The sequence below is a fragment of the Marmota marmota genome, unplaced genomic scaffold (genome assembly GCF_001458135.2).
Source record: "Marmota marmota marmota unplaced genomic scaffold, marMar, whole genome shotgun sequence".
Taxonomy (NCBI): Eukaryota; Metazoa; Chordata; class Mammalia; order Rodentia; family Sciuridae; genus Marmota; species Marmota marmota.
In genome coordinates this window covers 1,232,815-1,252,549 of record NW_026000223.1, presented here as the reverse complement: position 1 = coordinate 1,252,549, position 19,735 = coordinate 1,232,815, and the positions used below count along the sequence as shown (strand labels likewise).

General features: G+C 40.1%; 1 long non-coding RNA gene across 1 annotated transcript in view; it reads left to right on the top strand.

The window, feature by feature from the left end:
• The first annotated feature begins 2,274 nt into the window (after positions 1-2,274).
• Positions 2,275-19,735, top strand: part of LOC125613206 — a 20,706-nt gene continuing 3,245 nt past the window's right edge. The window contains exons 1-4 of the long non-coding RNA XR_007343705.1: positions 2,275-2,834; positions 2,944-2,948; positions 8,929-8,934; positions 19,670-19,681. This is a non-coding gene — a long non-coding RNA (uncharacterized LOC125613206). The remainder of the gene's footprint in view (positions 2,835-2,943; positions 2,949-8,928; positions 8,935-19,669; positions 19,682-19,735) is intronic.

Genomic DNA, 19,735 nt, shown 5'->3' with positions numbered 1-19,735 from the left:
TCAGGATATCAAAAGGGCTGTTAGAGGAAAAAGCTATTGTGGACTATTGGTGGGCCTGATTCTATAAAACAGCAGGGTTAATATACATTTATCCAACAGCTAAGATCAGGAATTAAACCTTAATACTCTATAAGAAGAATAAAAAGAAACTGGATCATGCTTAAAGAAAAGTTGTGTATCACCACTGAGAAGTGAAAAATAAATCAATTCTTCAATCACATCCACAAAATTTCCCAGGGAGAAAAATCCAGTGGCTTTAAAAAACCTACAGACTCAAAGTCCACTCACACTACTTATTTTACATTACTCACCATGCAGACATGCACGACACACATCAACATACACACATACTTATAAACTATGTAAATCCTACCAACAATTTTATTCTATAGTTACACTGTACCAATCAATATTTCAGCTTCTGATAAATACACAAACCTGTTTTTTCAAACTTTTTATTCTATTTCTCCTCACAACATTGAGTACACTGTTTTGCTAACCCTAATGAATGTTCAAGTCATCAATAAATCAAACCAAATTTTTCCATGTAACCAATATCTCTCCAAATATCATAGATTACCTCTTAGCATAACCAAAAACTTCTCACCCAAAGAGATTTCCATTAGCTTTAGACTTCTTTCGGAGTTTTCCTAGAGCTCTAAGGGAATTCCAAGAGAAACATTAAAAGTCTCTCTCAATGTGGGAGATTAAGGACACCTGTTAGAATGAGGGTCTTTACGTGGTGGTCTTCCCAGTGTTTTTGTCAGCTTTTTGTGGCTGTAACCAAAAGACCTGACAAGAGCAATTTAGAAAAGGAGAAGTTAATTTTGGCTCATGGTTGCAGAGGTTCAGTCCATGGTTGGCCGACTCCATAGCTCTGGGCTTGAGGTGAGGCAGAGCATCCCTGTGAAGAGTATGGCTGAGGAAGCAGGATAACCAAAACATGACAACCAGGAAGAGAAAGAGCCCCACTCACCAGGGACAAATATAAACCCCAAGTGATCCTACAGTTATCACCCAGTAAATCTGTGTCAGTCAAATAATCCACTGATTAGATTACAACTCTCATAATCTGGTCATTTTACCTCTGAAAATTCTTGGGTTGTCTCACACATGAGCTTTGAGGAGACACCTCATATTTAAACCATAATACCCTATGAGACAGGTGAAAGGAAAACTGTGGCACACTCTGAGCGCCTCTTAAAATGAAAAACGCTCTGTATGTTAAAAAGTCATCCTAGCATGTGCAAGGAGCCAACCCTGACACAGGAATAAACCTCTATTGACTCTTAGCCAATAGCAGAGCCACCTTCAAACTCAATACCTCCTTTATTCCCCACCCAGTTGAAAAGAAGTAACTGTCATATAAGATGGAAAGACAACTATGATCTTTCTTCTGCATGGTACCTTCATGTAGCTGTGTGGTGAGCCATTCTAATTAGACCGTGGCCGCCATTAGAAGATGGCGCCGGCTTCCACTGTGGCCTGTGATAAACAACTCCTAATATGGAGAATTGGCACGCAATCCCTTCCCACCCTATGAGAAAGGTCCACGTGGCAGCTTAGGATTGGTATGCGGGAGGCTTTATTAGGCTGTGCTTAGGCGCTCGACGGGGGGTCACTAGAAGATGAAACATGAATCAAGGCCTGAATAAACTGCTGAAAGAAGAATCCTGTGTCGTGTTTTCCCTTGCCGGCGAGGGGTCGCGACAATTGGTGGCCCGTACGGGGAATTATATTCCTCGAACCCAGGATCCAGAACTTTCAGCAGTCAGGGTGGTGCACCGGTAAGTTCCCAGGTAAAGTGGGAATCCGCAAGCTAATAGCGGGACGCTCCCCTGTAAAAGGAAGAGAGCGGGAAAATTCATAAAAAAGGGACGCTCCCCTGTAAAAGGTAGAGAGCAGGAAATTCATAAAAAAGGGACGCTCCCCTGTAAAAGGAAGAGAGCAGGAAATTCATAGAACGGAACGCTCCCCTGTAAAAGGAAGAGAGCGAGGATTTTTGTACTTTCACTTTCTTTATAGTTCTAAACACATTATGGGCGCTACTTCTTCAAGCCCAATTTGTTGGCCCTAGATGGGTTGCTACGTTCAAAAGGACTTAAGGTAAAGCAGAGCACTTTGCAGATGTTTTTGAGAGAAGCTGCCAAAGCCGCGGCCGCGGTCTGGGCATGAGAATGGTGGTGAACTCAGTCAAGATGCAGCCGCCGTACGAGAACCCGGCCCTAGCCGCGGCGGTGGCAGCGGCGGACAACGCTCTGAGCCGCAGTCCCAGTGCCCGCGAGCCGGAATGCGAGCGGCCGCCGGCATCGCTGCAGCCGCGGCTGAAAGACCTGCCTGCACTGCTGCGGAGCGGGCTCACGCTGTGGAGAAAACGGAGCGCCACCGGGGGCCAAAACCGGACGGAGCCGGTGTGGGTTCCAGAACGCCTGACAAGAAGAGTCCCAACAAATACATCTGAGTTAAATATAACCACTTTGGCCATTACTTCCCAGGTGTTAATTCCACTGTCTCCTTCTAATCAGACCTCTAATGCCACTCATTTTAAGGCTTCTCCTTATTGCACCCCTGAGTATGGCTTCCCCCCAATATTCACGCCTTGTCAAGATCACTCTTGGGAGAAACATCAGGTCGCTAAAGGTTTCTCTCTTTCCCCCTCTCTCAAAAGATATTTGTATAATTCTTCCAGCAATGCTTCCTCTGTAGGAACAGGTTGGTCCTAGTTTCAATGGTTGATTTCCAATGAAAAGGGAGCCACAGCTGATATTTCCGCTTTGGCTCAATTACGAGGAGTCCAAAGTTGGCTGTTTAATGTTTCTGGCAGTACCCANTGAGTTTCACATTGCACTGGGATTGGCATGTCCTCTTCCTTATTCTCTTCCAGTGCCGGATAGCCCTTGCACTCTGCAGGTCTTGTTACCATTGCACGCAGATGGGTTTCAGGACTGGTCTTTCTTCTCAGCTATAGACCTTTTACCTTCCTCTGGGGTTTAGAGATTGTGTTGCCAACTCAAATCTTGTCATTACTACCAGGCTACCTGTGTTATCCTACTTCTCGCCGTCGTCACGATGCAGGATGCAAAACAAGGCACTGCACTTGAGTGATCCCTCAACGGACCTCAAGGAAAGCATGTCCTATTGCATGCGGGTTTAACGTCCACGCCCCGCCCTACGAAAAAAGGCGTCGGCTGATATGGGACCAGGTCTAGGGAAGGGCCCTCCTTAGGACTGAACCATACATTGCAGCCACTTCTGCACAGTGGGATAGGACCTCTACTTTCGCCTGCATTGTTTTATAAAACAGAAGGGGGAACTGTGGTGAGCCGTTCTAATTAGACCGTGGCCGCCATTAGAAGATGGCGCCGGCTTCCACTGTGGCCTGTGATAAACAACTCCTAATATGGAGAATTGGCACGCAATCCCTTCCCACCCTATGAGAAAGGTCCACGTGGCAGCTTAGGATTGGTATGCGGGAGGCTTTATTAGGCTGTGCTTAGGCGCTCGACGGGGGGTCACTAGAAGATGATACATGAATCAAGTAATAAACTGCTGAAAGAAGAATCCTGTGTCGTGTTTTCCCTTGCCGGCGAAGGGTCGCGACATAGCTGGGTGCTTTTCCTGCTTTCTACATGGGGACACATGGATGCCCATGGGACTGTGCCAGCCACAGGGAGGTAACACCCACAAACACTGAGAATCAGTACAAATAGGAGACTTTGCATCTCCCACATCCTAGTAAGTCAACCATATCCTGGAAATAGGACCTTTAACCTACTTATAAAAATAACTTTGTAATTTAAACTATTATTGCCTGAAGAATCTGAGGAAAGTAATTCCCTTACAACTTGTTAACTACTTAACATAAAACTCATGTTTTAGATATCATAGTATTGGGTATAAAATAATGAGGTTAGTATCTGAATATTGATGCCCTCCCAATCACTTCTTTTGGTGGTGGTAGGGTGCTTAAAATTATATACTTTATGTCTTACAAAATGAGTATCAGAATTGAAGTAGTTTTTGCTATGTGTGTTATAATCAAATTCATGTAAATCAAATTTCAAATAATTAAACCACTTTAGGGATTCTCATGAACAAAATTTATTTTTATAAAGCAAATACCTAAATTTTGTGACAGTGTCATGCCCCTAATTTATACCTTGGTAAATTTCCATGTTTTCACTAAGATATTTTATTAAGGTGAAACTTACTTGTATCACCTAAAAAAATAATGACTAATCATGAACTGGGGCTAATTGTTGGGTAAACATATAACAGCAGCACCACCCCTGAGAAAAACCCCAGCATGGCGTCTAACGACCCTCTTTCTCCTCCTTGTTTCTTTCACTGGCGCAAAATGTTCCCGCCGGCGCCAATGTTCAAACCCTGCTGGTGGGAAGCCTTAGCACCAATTAGAATTAACTTCTTGGGCTCCGGAACTGACATATGGGAGAGCTTGCCAATAAACGGGTGACCTGTTATCTACCTCAGCCCTGCGACCTCTCCTTAGACCTATATAAACACACAGCCTTTTATAATAAAGTGGAAAACTCTTTGGTAATCTGTGTTGTGTGGTGTGGCGTTTTTCCAGTCTTACACTAATGACAACAAAAGAAAATCTCCCTCTATCATTCTCCACTGCTAGCATTCTTCTCAAAGAAAAGGTTGAAGGATTTTAGGTGTAAGAAAATATAGAATGTTCTACTTATTACAACTAGAGATGCAATAGAAACTTTTCAACAGAGTTACATCATAATAGCTGCTATGGCTCCAATATTGCATGATCCCTCTGAGACTTTGGAATTTAATCTCTACAGTGAGGTACTAAGAGGATGGAAACTTAATCTGTCTACGGTGTTTAGCAGTAGGGCCTTGGGAGGTGATTAGGACTGGATAAGGTCATCAGGATGGAACACTAGTGGTTCCATAAAAGGCAGAGACCAGAGGAGACACGCATGCATGCTCCCCTCTCTCAGGTGGGATGCCTTGAGCCACCTCAGGACTCTGCCAGCAACAAGGCCAGATGCAGGCCCTTGACCTTAGGCCAGCCCCCGAGACAAAATAAATCTCTTTTCTTTGCAAATCACCTAGTTTATGGTATTGTGTTATTAGCAACCAAAAATGCACAAACAGACTAATACTCCACTAGCAAAAATGCTGGCCACTCTCAGCTACCCAGAAATCATGATAGGCATGAAGGACAGATTACCACCTTGTTGCTGCAAAAACCCAAAAAATAAAGGAAGGTTCTGGATCTCCCATTCCCTCATTTCTTTGTGTGACCTTTAAAAAAAAAAAAAAAAAAAGAACGCTCCCTAGAAGTATGCTCAGTATAAGCCTTTTAAATAGTAAATGTTATTTTGAGCTATTTTAGATCACTGTCATAAAGGACAAAGCTATTGTTTTCAGTACTGCTGCTGCTGCTGCTCTGAGAAATAAACAGGGTAGCTGAAGGTGACCTCAAACCGTGTATTGTTACAGATCACAGATTCCGTTTTGCAAGGGATGGAGCACGTTTAAACCTTAAAGCAGATGGCCTGAGCAGCATCACATCTGGTGAAAACTTTTCTAGTAAATCAATTCAGAAACCAAAGTATAGGTCCAAGGAGGGAAAAGTCCCAAAGCCCTTGGGAAGTGAACCTTCTGGTGACCCTGAGTGGGCATTAAAATGGATGTTTGTTCTGAAGACAGATTCTCTTCTCTTTCCCTTCTTCATGGTCTTTACTCATGGAGTATTTGAAGGTTGGATTGAGACAAACTATTGAACAATGAAGTGGGTTTGAAAGATGTGGAGGTTGGCTACTCACCAAGACTTGAGGGAGCATTAGATCAGCTACTTAAGAGTTCTGGCAAACAGGAGAAATCCATACAGGACCCCCAAGAAACAAGCATTATACAGGCATAGGGCTACTTCTACCCAGGAAGTGGGAACTCATTTGAAAGGAGTGATGCAGAAATAAAGATGAATTTCATTTGGAGCCTAAAGGGCTTCCCCTGGGGTCCCTTAAGTTTGAGTTCCTTAAGAGTGGCCTGGGAAATGGGTGTGAGTGACTCATTTCTCTCACAGATTAAACTGGAGCAAAGCACCAGCAGGCACCAATTAACATGACAAGAGGCAGAAAAGCAGGGGCTAATTACAGCCCCGGAGGGAAGCAGGTGGCCAGCAGTTCCCTGCCTCTACACAAGTGTGAGTCACCCCCTGAATCCACTGAATCCACACTGTGACCACCCTGTGAGGCAGCTCAGTGCCCCCTGAAAATGCGAAGCTTCAGAAACCACCATCTGGGCCAACCCACAGCCAACTGTGACCCAAAGTCCCTCCAACCCTCAATATTCTCCCAAAGTGCCCTTTCCCTCCTCTTTTTGGCTCCTAAACAGAAGTGGTACAGTAGCTCCCCTCATTTGAGATAGGGGATATTTTTTTTTTACCTAGGTTGTCTTTTCCTAGGACATTTCTAAAAAAAAGTAGTATAATTACAGCCTCTGTCCACTTCATCAGAACAGCTCTAAGCTCAGGGGTCAGGGGTCCAAATCAACCTCTCTAGCTTAGAACTGTCACTGGAATTCCCAAAGCCTCTCTCCTGCATTCCCAAGGCAGCCCATTCTCAATGACATCAGCATGTCCCAGAGTACTGCTCAACCGCTCAACTTACACCCACAGAGTGTCTTCTCATCCCATCCCACCACTCCTCTGGCACACCTTGCTTGGCTACCCTACCACTCACCCAAGCAAGAACTAGAGAACCTTCCCATGTTCTTTCCCTTAATCTACTCTCAGCTACCCAGAAATTAAATATCAGAGCCACCAGAATTTAAATATCTCTAAAATTTGTCTCTTCTTTCTAGTCTCATCACCTCATTACTAAGAAGCTTGCCCAGGTTATAAAATTGAAGTAATTCCCTTACAGGACTTGACTTACAATGGGGTTACATCCTATTTCAGTCAGTGTTAGCGTCACTATGACCAAAAGACCCAACAAGAACAACATAGAGGAGGAAAAGTTCATTTTGACTCACGGTATCAAAGATCTCAGTCCATAGATGGCCAACCCTATGGCTCTGAAGCCAAGATAAGGCAGAACATCATGGTGGAAGGACACTCATGGCTCAGGAAATTAGCTCAGGAGATGGCAACTGGAAGCAGAGAGAGCTCCACTCACCAAGGACAAAATAGAAACCCAAAGGCACGCCTCAAAAGACCTACTTCCTCCAACCACAAAAAATTAACACCCAGCTAATCCACATAAGTGGATTCATCTCTGATTCGGCTACAACTGTCATAATCTAATCATTTCACCTCTGAAAATTCTTGCATTGTCTCGTGCATGAGTTTGGGGGGGGATACCTCATACCTAAACCATAACACATCTGAAAAAATCTACCATAAGATGAATATATAATATATCTAGGGAAAATGTAGTATGCCTATTCATTAGATTATGTTGCAGTTAGTTACTCGGCAGGATAGCCTCCATCTGCCCTATTATATTTGCTCTCAAGCTTTCTCTACCTTAATCTGAACCCCAAGAGATTAACCCAGATATTTAATGAGATTATTTGCCTTCCAGCTTCTGGAAGGATTTAACCAATAGAAGGCACTGGGAAGAAATCAGAAGAGAGGAGTGAGGGCAAGTGATTTACTTCTTCTGCTCCCTCCTCTCTGTAGTTGCTCTCAGTTAGCTGCCTCCTTCTTCCACAACTCTTGTAAGTAGGCTGGTACATAGAGTTTTCTTCCCCAGGATCCACTAAGTGCCCTCCTTTGTCTCCTCAGACCTGGCTGGCATCAGCTCCCCACAATGACTAACACACAGTACTACATTATCCTCTGTTGGTTTCCTTAAACCTTGCCCACACCTTCATAAATAACCCCCTATTAAACCTCCTTAAAATAACTAGTCTGAGTACGCCATTTGTTTCTTGACAGGTCCCCTACTGATACAGTAAGTGTTTCCTAGAGTTGGTCTAGGGAAAAGACCTTCAAAATGAGCTTCATAGTTTAGGTTGCCATATATTTGAGAAGTTCACATTCTCCTTGTTAAGAGGAAATGGGACTCTAGTAATACATCATAATTACCCCAGGTAGGGCACAGATGAACTGCAGGTGGAGGTCAAGTTGCTGAGTGAGAAAATGTCTGGAGCACATCATTGCTATGGCAACAACAGTACCTATAAAACTCAGAGGGTTGACTGTAAAGACTGAGGAGCCAAGTGGCTTCTTTGGGTTTCCCTACAGAGTGTACCCAGGGAAAAGAAGAGATTAAAGTCTGTGATCATCTGACTCAAAAGACAAGTAGAAAATGAGAAAGATTCAATGACAGAGCTTAAAGTCTATTATCCTATGTAGAAAAGGAGAAAACCTGACTGAGAACCAAGAATCCACCTACTTTAGGAAATGTAGAGATAAAACCTATTAAGTGTTCAGTCTCATCATATCTTTTTATCAAGATAAGGGCATGGCTGGTAATAAAGGCATGGGAACCTGAAATTGAGAGAGGGTCATTTGAGCATTCAGAAATAAGGTTGAAAGTTTTGAACCCCCAAATCTTTTTGAACGTTTCTTAAAAGTCAAATTAAGCCCTCCCTACTCTCCATCTGAGGGACACGGCCTTTTCCTGGAAGAGAAAAATATTTCATCAACTCTACCTGAGGTGATCGCTTCAAAAATGGATGCTTATTCTCTTCAGGATGCAGCCCTCAAAAGTTCAAAGCAACTTTTTTTTGCTTCCAAGTTCATAACGGGAGTTTGATACTAACAGAGCCCAGACTGAAATTCAGTGTCTGCTACAGGATTCTGAAGAGCATGTATGGAAGTGACTTGAAGTATGTGACACCAAGGAAATTGAAACATGAAGCTTGATTGGACTCCATGCACTGTTATGTGTACAATTATGCAGGAATTAGGATTTAATGAATTGACTTTGGTGCCAGGGGGTGGTGCTATCTGTCTACTGGATTAGTTAATTGAAGCCTGAACTCAACAATGATAAGTTGTCAATGAAATTAAATGCCCAGTGTATTATAGAAAGAAAGAAACTTCTACATCCATAAGATGTAGATATTTAGACAGTCACCTATGCAACCATCCCTAACCTCACCAAAAAACCTGAGGACACTGCCTTCCCAAGACATTAGGAAATTGAGTTATTCACTAATGAAAGGGAAAAACATTTACTGGTAGGAAAGGCAGCAATCAGTGTCTTTAGAAACTCTGGGGTAGCTGTCCTCGATATCAATGAGGGATGGAGGAGATGGAACAGTGGAACCATGCTCCCTGGCTTCAGTGGAAAAAAAAAATGGGAGCTCAAAAGTAGTAGTGAACTGGTAGTAGCCTGCACCATCACAGAAAGTGGGCACAATGACCACAATAGGCTACTTAAACCATCGCAGAGAGTGTGTTAGTTAGCTTTCCATTAGTATAACAAACGCCTGAGATAATCAAATTATAAAGAGAAAAGACAGTTTTGGAAGTTTCAGTCATGACTGGTTAGCCCTGCTGCTCTTTGGTCTGTGCCAAAGCAGCACACCATAATAGGGAACAGGTCAGGGAGCAGAACCACTTACCTCAATAGCCAGGAAGCAAAAGAGAGAAAGAAGAAAGGGCTAAGGTCTCACTAACGCCTTCAAGTGCATGCCCCAGTGACCTAAGATCTCCCACAAGGCCCCATCTCCTAAAGGTTCTACTGCCTCCAAACAGTATCATGCTGGGGATCAGTCCTTTAACCAAACAGGCCTTTGGGGAACACTTAAGATCTAAACTGTAACAGAACATTTAGATTCACAAAACTCTGATCTTGGAATCCCTGAAAATGAAAGGGGTTGTCAGCCTAAAAAAAGATGCTGCTTGGCATTAATAAATAGAAAAATTCCAGTTGTGCTGGAAAGACACTAAATTTTTATAGTAAGGAATTCACAGCCTCATAACTAGTTCCTACACCTAAATAAGTTCACAGACCCAGAAACCCCTCACTGAGCAAGAAGTAGGAGGAAGAGTCCTACAGTGCAGCCACAGAAGTTTTCTACAGATCACCCCTAAGGCTTTCCCTGAGATGCCTACAGCCATTTAAGGGAATAGCCAAACAATGGAGGAAGGTGAAATGCCAGACTTCTGGAGTTATCAGAGTCTGGATCTGAAGAGACCCTATTCTCCAGATATTCAGATTACCACTGTGGTTCACCAGTCAGAGCAGAGGCTTAAGGAGGTCAGGGGATAGAAGGTCTTGACCCAGTTGGATTTTCCAATAAGCCCAATAGGATTGGGGACCAACCCTATCAATGGTTATTCCCCTAATTGCTGAAAGGGAAAAACATTTACTGGTAGGAAAGGTGGTAATCAGTGTCTTTAGAAACTCTGGGGTAGCTGTTCTCGATATCAATGAGGGATGGAGGAGATGGAACAGTGGAACCATGCTCCCTGGCTTCAGTGGGAAAAAAAAAATGGGAAAATTGCTGAAAATAAGGTGGAAATAGATTTAGTAACCAGTAAAATCCCCACTTTGGTTAACTCACCTGTGAATTGAGGGCTGCTGGGGTAGAAAGGGCAGAGGGAAAGCCTCTTAAATTAACTAGATCCTTTGCAAGATAATAAACCAAACACATCCCTAGGTCATTGCAACAGTAATTGCCACTATCAAATATTTGAGAAATTTGGGGATGCTAATTTCTTGTTTTATTTTTTAAAATTATATGATTTATCATCTTACCCAACTTTAAACAGTCTGGTAGTGTTACATATATTACATTGTGCAATAGATTTCCAGAACACTTTCATCTTGTAAAACTAAAACTCTATACTCACTGAACAACTACCTATTTCCTCTTCTTCCTAGTCCCTGGAAACCATCTTTTTACTTGTCTGTTTCTATGCGTTTGATGCCTTCAGATACCACATATCATAATTCTTAACACGGCATCGTTAAATGCATGTGTTTTTCCAGTGCAAAAGCCAGATAGGACACAAAGATGACTACATATATCACAAACAGTAGCAGATGGTGATGCCAATCACTGCTGTAATTCGAACGTGCTATCTTCACTGGAGCAAATGCACACAGCCTCTGGCAATTAGTGTGCATTTATCGGTTTTTTCACTCTTATTAGTAAATATAATTAGAGGTAATTGCCCTCATGTAGTAGGAAAAACAGTATACCTTTACCATCTTGCCTCAGGACAGTTTTGATATCGAGATATCAAAATTCAACACACAGGCTGCAAATATTTTAAAAAAGACAAAGATGGAATGTGGGAGATGAAATTTAGTAAGATAAGTAAAGAATCAAATCAGGACATCTAAATCAGAAAGTTGGGAATTCCTTTTCAAAAAAAAAAGCAGCAAGGAGAAATTATTTTTAAAACATTTTCTTTTAATGTTCCAGATAAAAGAACATGAATTTCCCAGTTGAAAATATCCACCAAGTGACCAGCACAGTGAATGGAAAGGGGGAAAAAAAAAACTCTAAAGCACATCAACATGAAATTTCAAAAGCCTAGGGATAAAGAAAAGATCTTAAAAGCTTCCAGGAAGACAAAAGAGTTCAATAAGAGGATCAGTATTAAGGATGGTCTCAGGCTTCTCAGCAACACTAAATGTAGAAGACAATGAAAAATTGCCTTCAAAATTCTACTACAGGGGCTGGGGTTGTGGCTCAGCAGTAGAATGCTCGCCTAGCATGTGTGAGGCATTGGGTTCGATCCTTAGCACCACATAAAAAATAATAATAACAAATAAAATAAAGGTTTAAAAAATTCTACCACAGAAAAAATATTTCTAATCTAAGAAAAAAACTATATATATATGTATCTATAAATATATGTAGTATATATAAATAATATATCATAGGTGTATCTATTAATAACAATAATTAAATATATTTACATAATATTAATGATAATAATATAATAATTAGATATTATATATTTATATATATTTATTTATTTATTTAAATAAGATTATGTAGGTGAGGTCCTGATCCAATATAACTGGTATGTTTATAAGAAGAGTCACTAAAGGGCTTGCTATTTCTGTTTCTCTCTCTGCACCATGACTAAGAAAAGGCCATGTGAGAACATAGCAAGAAAGCAGTCATCTGTAAAACAGGACTAGAAGTCTCACCAGCCTCCAGAATTATGAAAAAAATAAATGTTTATTGTTTGAGCCATCCAGTCTGTGGTATTCTGTCATGGCAGTCTGGGCAGACTGATATATAATTTGCATCATTCAAGTTTAAAGGAAGAATGAAAATATATTCAAACATGAAATCTCACAACATGACCTGACATGCATCCTTTTTCAAGAAGTTTCTGGAAGATGTGTTTGACCAAATATGAGAGTAAATAAAGAAATAGGAAGGCATGGACCAATGCATAAAAGAGGACAAGAGGAGGACGGTAAAAGTAAAATCAATATACTCAGATATCCTCTTAGAAAGAACTGATGCAGATTGGGATATGAGAATCCACAGCAGAAGAAAGGGTGTCATGAAGAAGGAAAAGAGTGAAAGACAGAGGGACGGAAAGAGAAAGGAAGGGGAAGGGAGGGAGGAAAGGTGATCCAATGTATTTGAATGTATGGCAGGAAATTTATATTTCCAACAGATATAGTTTGGGACTAACTAAATGGTCAATAGAAAAGTTAAAAAAAAAATTTAATGAATGATATGCATAGAAAGCAAAAAGTTGTATTAAGACATAAATAAAATTATGATACACTACATACTTCTTCTATGGACAATGTCTAAATAGCTACAATAACAAATATAACAGCAACTTATCAAATGCGTAATAATATTAATAGAATAAGATGTTATGCATGGATGGGTGGGAGTAAAAGGTAATGAATCTTCATCTTACAAAATGGAAATTAGCATGAGGAGTGATCAAGAAATAGTGATATAAAATGCTATCTAGATGTATGGAGGTAAATAGAAAAAAAAAAGCTAAAAGTAAAAAAATAGAAGTTAAGGTAGAAAGAAGCACCCAGGCCTTATCAAATGTTTTAATTTATATATGCTTTGTTTTATTATTGTTTTTAACTTAATAATAATTATAAAAGAGCACCAAAGAAACATATTAAACAACCATTTTAAGGGCTGGGAAGATAGCTCTGTATAAAGTGCTTGCCTAGCATGCACAAGGCGTTAGGTTCAATCCCCAGCACTAGAACAAAACAAAACAAAGATGCAGCATTTTAAATAGTGGAACCTAATCCTTGATATTTTACCTAACAATTGCTTTCTAACAGGAAAAGGATAATCAATGATATTTTGTAAACAGTCACCCTTGGATTCCTGAAGATCCCTTACTAAGTAAGCAATAAATTGAGCTTTTAGGGGTTTTTTTGTTTCAGAGATTAAAACATCAGCATGAACATATGTATTTTTAAAAACAGAAAGGAAAAGGAGAATTTCCTCTGGTGAATTGCACAGCTTTAATGCTCAACAATTCAAGGTTTTAGACAATATCATCCAATATTCAACGTTAAAAACCTATACTATGAGATTATTTGGTTACTAAAAGGTATGTCACTTTATCTTGAAGAATTCACCAAAGCTAATATTACTTAAATTTAGATGTTTTCCCCCCCTCCCGTTTATGTTGGAAAGCCTAAGGAGACCATAACCAACCATTCTGTACTGTTTAGAAACTCGGAATTCACTGTCCCATTTGTTTTTGAGTTGGAGAAGCTCCTGAATTTTTTTTATTTAATAAAGTTTTTTAAATTAAACTAAATAACAAACTTAGTGCTTCATTCATAGGGGAGGGGGGAAGAAAGCTCACAGCTCGAAATCTGAAATTTGGCTATATTCACCTCTATCTAATAAACCTCTATCTAATAAAGACACTCTGTGTCTTCCCCAAATTAGAAACTTAGAACATCATCCTTAAAATCTGTAAAAGAATAATCTCACTATTCTTCCATCCAATACTTATCAAAAGCTCAATTTCAAGGCATGATTTTATGGGTAATTGTTTGATTATAAAAGGACCATTCTCTCCTGACAATCATATAACTGGGTACCAGGACAACATCATTTTTAGTTCTCATAGAATGACTTACACGAAATTGTTCTGTGGCACTGTGCCAGCAGCTTGCTTTAAAAGCTATGATAAGCAGCTATACAAAGTCCTTTATAATACCCCCTTCACAAAACTTTTATCAGTACTGATTTGTTATAAACCACCTGATTCTGAAATAGTTTTCTAAAAAGTAGAAATTACTTGCTGTAGTATAAAGTTCATATATTTTTCCCAATGTTGTGCTTGCTCTACATTCTTAGGCAATGAGAGCTGGCCCAGCCCACTGGACCATCCACTCCCAACCGAAGATCTCTAGCACACCACATTGAACTCTTCAGTCCACAAGATCTCTATCTAAACTAAGTGTGCTCTGCAATCTAGGTTGTTATTTTGCTGTACCATCTCTTTCTTCCATTTATTTTGTTATTCTGACCCATGACCAAAAAAATGTACAAGTGGCAGTTCTCAACATTTCTCAAAGAAATAAAGGAAGAATATTATGGTAGAGGTCAAAAGAGAAATGTTCTTGCACTCTGATGTGCTTTAAAAGAAATAGAAAATTTAGGGGAAAGGGTGATATGTAATCAGAAGTTATTGGAAATCCTTTTACATTTGAAGTGAATCATAGTCATTACTGTGCTATTGATCAAAAACCATAAGGGAATCAAAACTTGTCATGACTTTCAGGATATTTGAAGAGAACAGAAGAGCCTTTGATAGTACATGCAGAAAAAAATACATCAACACCACAACCATGTTATAATAATCCCATTCGGCACTGACTATACATTAGTGCTACCAACTCAGAAACTTAATTTCTCTCTACTTTCCAAAAGATGCATACATGTATTTGCAATAGGGCTTCTATTAATCAGGAGAAGCTAAGATATACTGCAGTCATAAAACATGGGGTTAATTTCTTTCATTAAAAGTCCAAAGTGTGTTAGAGTTTACACATTTGGGAATGTGTGGTTTCTTCAGTCTATGCAGAAGGAGAAGAGAGAGCTGGAAGATGTAAGAGGTGTTCTTAATGGTCAAGCCTGAAATATATTACATCACTTCCATGACATTCCATTAACCAGTACCCTATGATCATCCTAAAAATCAGGATGTAAAACATAGTCTTCTTGTGAGCTAAGAAAGATATATGGGATCCAGGAGTTTCAAGTCAGTCTGTATCACAATGAAGTTGTTGAAGACCTTATTCACTATGTCAATACAATACTTTCTTTTTTTGGCTGTGGGGGGATGTGGATTGAACTCAGGGGCACTCAACCACTGAACCACATCCCCAGCCCTATTTTGTATCTTGTTTAGAGACAGAGTCTCAATGAGTTGCTTAGCGCCTCGCAGCTTCTTGAGGCTGGCTTTGAACTTGTGATCTTCCTGTCTTAGCCTCCTGAGCCACTGGGATTACAGGCATGTGCCTGTGGCAATACACTTCTTTCTTTATAAGTATCAGCACCAGGAATAGGTAACCCACCTCTAGGTAGGTGACATACATTTTAGGGTATAATTTTACCCTGAGAGGCTTCTTTTCCACATTCATTTTCTCTCCCTACCTATGCCCACCCCCAAGTCTTTATAAATTTTTTTTGTAATATAGCAGAATATAAATGATTTTCTTAACCGAAAAAAAAAAAGCCAAACTGTAAACCCTGCCTCCAGTCTTGTCATCCTAACCCACTCATCACACAACCATCTGGTTGACATTTTCTAAGAAGCACATTTTCAGTTAAATTGATCATTGGATGGTTCCCTATAAGGCGTAGGACCTCCACATGCATTCCAGGACCCCAGGATCAGGATCCCCTTTTCCACCCTTATCCTGCCATCCCCAATTTTGAACCTTATTGCTTTTCCTCCTCCTCCCCACACCCCCACACACAAATAATGACATGGAGTCACCTCCATATTGGCCCATGATGATATCTCTCATTGAAAACCCTTCTCTCATTTTTCCCAACTTGTGAAGTTGTTTTTTCAACTATCCTTTGTGCTTTCATTATATGTCTAAGCTAGTGTCTGTCACATTCTACTGGGGATTATTTTTCTACATATTCGTCTCCCCTACTAGATAGAAGCAAAGTGGATGGACTATATCTTACTCATCTTTTAGTTTATCACTAAGAAGATACTTAATAAATATCTACAGAATAAATGAATTAATGAATATATGAATGTGTGGGATAGACTCATAAAGCTAAGAATAAAGTAACTGACCTAGGAACAAAACTCTAATGATTGAAATTAGTATTACTTACTTTGCCATTTTGTTACTTATGAGAAACCCAGAAACATTAAAAAAAATGATTAGGCAATTGTCACAATCAATTAATCTGAATGCTCCCAACATAAGTTCTGTTCAGTTCATTAACCTCAATCATCTGATCAGAGGATAGCTAGCACATTTCTCACAGTTATACTAGGCAGTTGTAGCTGAACTTGGGGTCCATTAAGCTAGGATCAACCATAAGAAATGTTGCAGTTGGGAAAGGATTATCATGAGCATTGAAGGTCCTTCTACCTTTTCACCCCTTTGTGGAATGAAGCTAAGTATTAGAGAAGAAACACACCAGACCACACAAGTAAGCCTAGTCTTGGTTCCATTCTCTGCCATTCTTCACCAATTAGCTGTGTGGAATCCAGGAGGCCACTTCACCTCCCTGTGCCTATTTTTCTCCTTTGTAAGATGAAGCTTGCACTAAAGATATAGGTCAAAATATTTAGGTCTTATAGCCACAAAATCTTTTTTTCTAACTCACATTCATAGAAAAACCCCATGTCTCTCTAGAGGAAAGTGATTTTACACTGTCAGATTCTTGTCTCTCTAGGTTTCTGGCCACATGGGACTTACCACACAGTCAAAATGTCGCCCAGCTTTTGGCCTTCCTCCCACAAACCCTGAATCCTTTACACCCTCTTGTATTTATTTCAAATCCCTCCTCTACTGAATACCAGGATAGTCTTGAAGTTTCCATCCATTCCAAACAGAACATCTGCATTCTGTTTTTAAAGGCTTGGTTCTGTTCATTTCAAAATAGCTGAGGACAAAACTGGGTGGGTATTGTATGAGACAATCTTAGGTCCTTTCCTACACACCTCCCTTTCTCCTTCTCTTCCTTATATTTATGCATTTGATGTTAGAAAAAGAGGAGCAATACTGAATTTGGTATCCTTCCCCAAAAGACTAATAATCACATTTCTTTTTGTTATTATTGTTTTAATTAGTTATACATGACAGCAGAATGCATTTTGACACATTGTACACAAATGGAGCACAACTTATCATTTCTCTGGCTGTACATGATGCAAAGTCACACTGGTTGTACAAATCATACATGTATGTAGGGTAATAATATCTGTCTCATTCCGCCATCCTTCCCACCCCCAAACCCCCTCCTCTAATTCTCCTCTGCCGAGTCCAAAGTTCCTCCATTCTTCCCTGCCCCTCCTATTTTGGCTCAGTATCTGCTTATCAGAGAAAACATTTGGCATTTGGTTTTGGGGGATTGGCTTATTGTGCTTAGCATGATATTCTCCAGCTCCATCCATTTACCTGCAAATGCCATAATTTAATTCTTCTTTATGGCTGAGTAATATTCCATTGTGTATATAATACCAAATTGTCTTTATCCATTCATCTGTTGAAGAGCATCTAGATTGGTTCCATAGTTCAGCTATTGTGAATTGAGCTGCTGTAAACATGTGGCTGCATCACTGTAGTATGCTGATTTTAAGTCCTTTGGTTATAAACCAAGAATCAGTAAGTGGGATGGATTCAAACTAAAAAGCTTCTTCTCAGCTAAGGAAACAATAATGTGAAGGAGAACCTACAGAATGGGAGAAAATCTTTACCTCATGTACCTCAGACAGAGCATGAATCTCTTTATAAAGAACTCAAAAAACTTAACACCATAAAAAAATAACCCAATCAATAAATGGGCTAAAGAAATGAATAGATACTTCACAGAAGAAGAAATACAATAGATCAACAAATATACAGGAAAAAAAATGTTCAACATCTTTAGCAATTAGAGAAATGCAAATCAAAGGTACTCTAAGCCAATCCCAAAAAAACAAAGGCCAAATGTTCTCTCTGAGAAGTGGATGCTGATCCATATTGGGAGTGGGGGCATGGGAAAATGGAGGAACTGTGATTGGACAAAGGGGAGGGTCCGGAGGGGAGGTGTATGGGGGCAGGAAAGATGGTGGAATGAGATGGACATCATTACCCTAGTACATGTGTGACTGCACATACAGTGTAATGCTACATCATGTACAAGAGAAATGAAAAGTTGTGCTGCAATTCTGTATAATGAATCAAAATGCATTCTGCTGTCATATATACCTAATTAGAATAAATAAATTAATTAATTTTTAAAAAATTACTCTAAGATTTCATCTCACTCCAGTCAGAATGGCAATTATCAAGAATACAAGTAACAGTAAGTGTTGGTGAGGATGTGGGGATAAAATGAACATTCATACTTTGCTGGTGACACTGCAAATTGGTGCAACCACTCTGGAAAGCAGCATGGAGATTCCTCAGAAAACTTGGAATGGAACCACCATTTGACCCAGCTATCCCATTCCTCAGTTTATACCCAAAGGACTTAAAATCATAATCATATTTCTGATCTTTGTCTTTGGCCTCAGCTACACAAATAGAAACTCCAGCAAGCCCCTCTAAGGAAGAGCTCTTTCCCAAATTAATGGTGGTTCTTAAGAAGACTTGCTTATGTCTTTTAACTAAGGCCTGCAGGCTTTGGTATGTCCATCAATTTATCCCACACTGAAGCAATCCCAGGCTCTACTGTAGTCCCCATCTCTTCTTCCCTTTTATCCAACTATTCAGCTAGCAGTTCCTGTGGTATCTGGCCCCTCTACTCAGAAATAACTTTATCTGAGGTGGGGAAACTATGATGTCCTCCTTCTCACCTGACACCTCCACCATAGATCTCTCCCCAACAACACAGCAGCAGTCCAACAAGCTGCTAGATAAGAAGCTGTGCGATCTGAGAATAAAATGCCATAACCCCTACTGTAGGTTGCTTAACTTGTAATTAACCACCGAATTGTTTGTTAAGAATGTAAGGCAGCTCCTTCACTAACGATTCTCTTGGGGGCCTCCTTTAGAGGCATAATGGAAAATGTCTACTTTCCCTCCTCCTTGGGGAGTAGAGGAACAGGAATAGCTTCACATCACAAATACTGTGCTCATCCAAAAAGGTGGCATCCCCACTTCCAGGCTCTTCTTATATCAGTAAGTGGGATGGATTCAAACTAAAAAGCTTCTTCTCAGCAAAGGAAACAATAATGTGAAGGAGAAACAAAATTTTAATACTCAACAAATATTCATTGAATGAATGAATGAAACTTCATTTATTGTAATTTTGCTTCCATGACCATAGCTGATGACCTAAGAAGAACTGAGCCATTGGTTTATCATTTGTCAATCATATTAGACAATGAGAACATTAGCCAATGTTCTAAGAGAAGTGGAACCTAAAGACACAAGGATTCTAGGTGAGCCTTTATTGAGTTCTTGATCTACAAGGTGACAGGAAGCTGAGATAGGACGGCACATGCATGGTAACACAGAAAGAGCCGATCTGAAAACAGGAAAATTAATGAAGCAGATATGAAGAGAAGTGAAAGGAGACTGTATGAACTCGAAGAAGAAGAAGAAGAAGGAGGAGGAGGAGGAGGAGGAGGAGG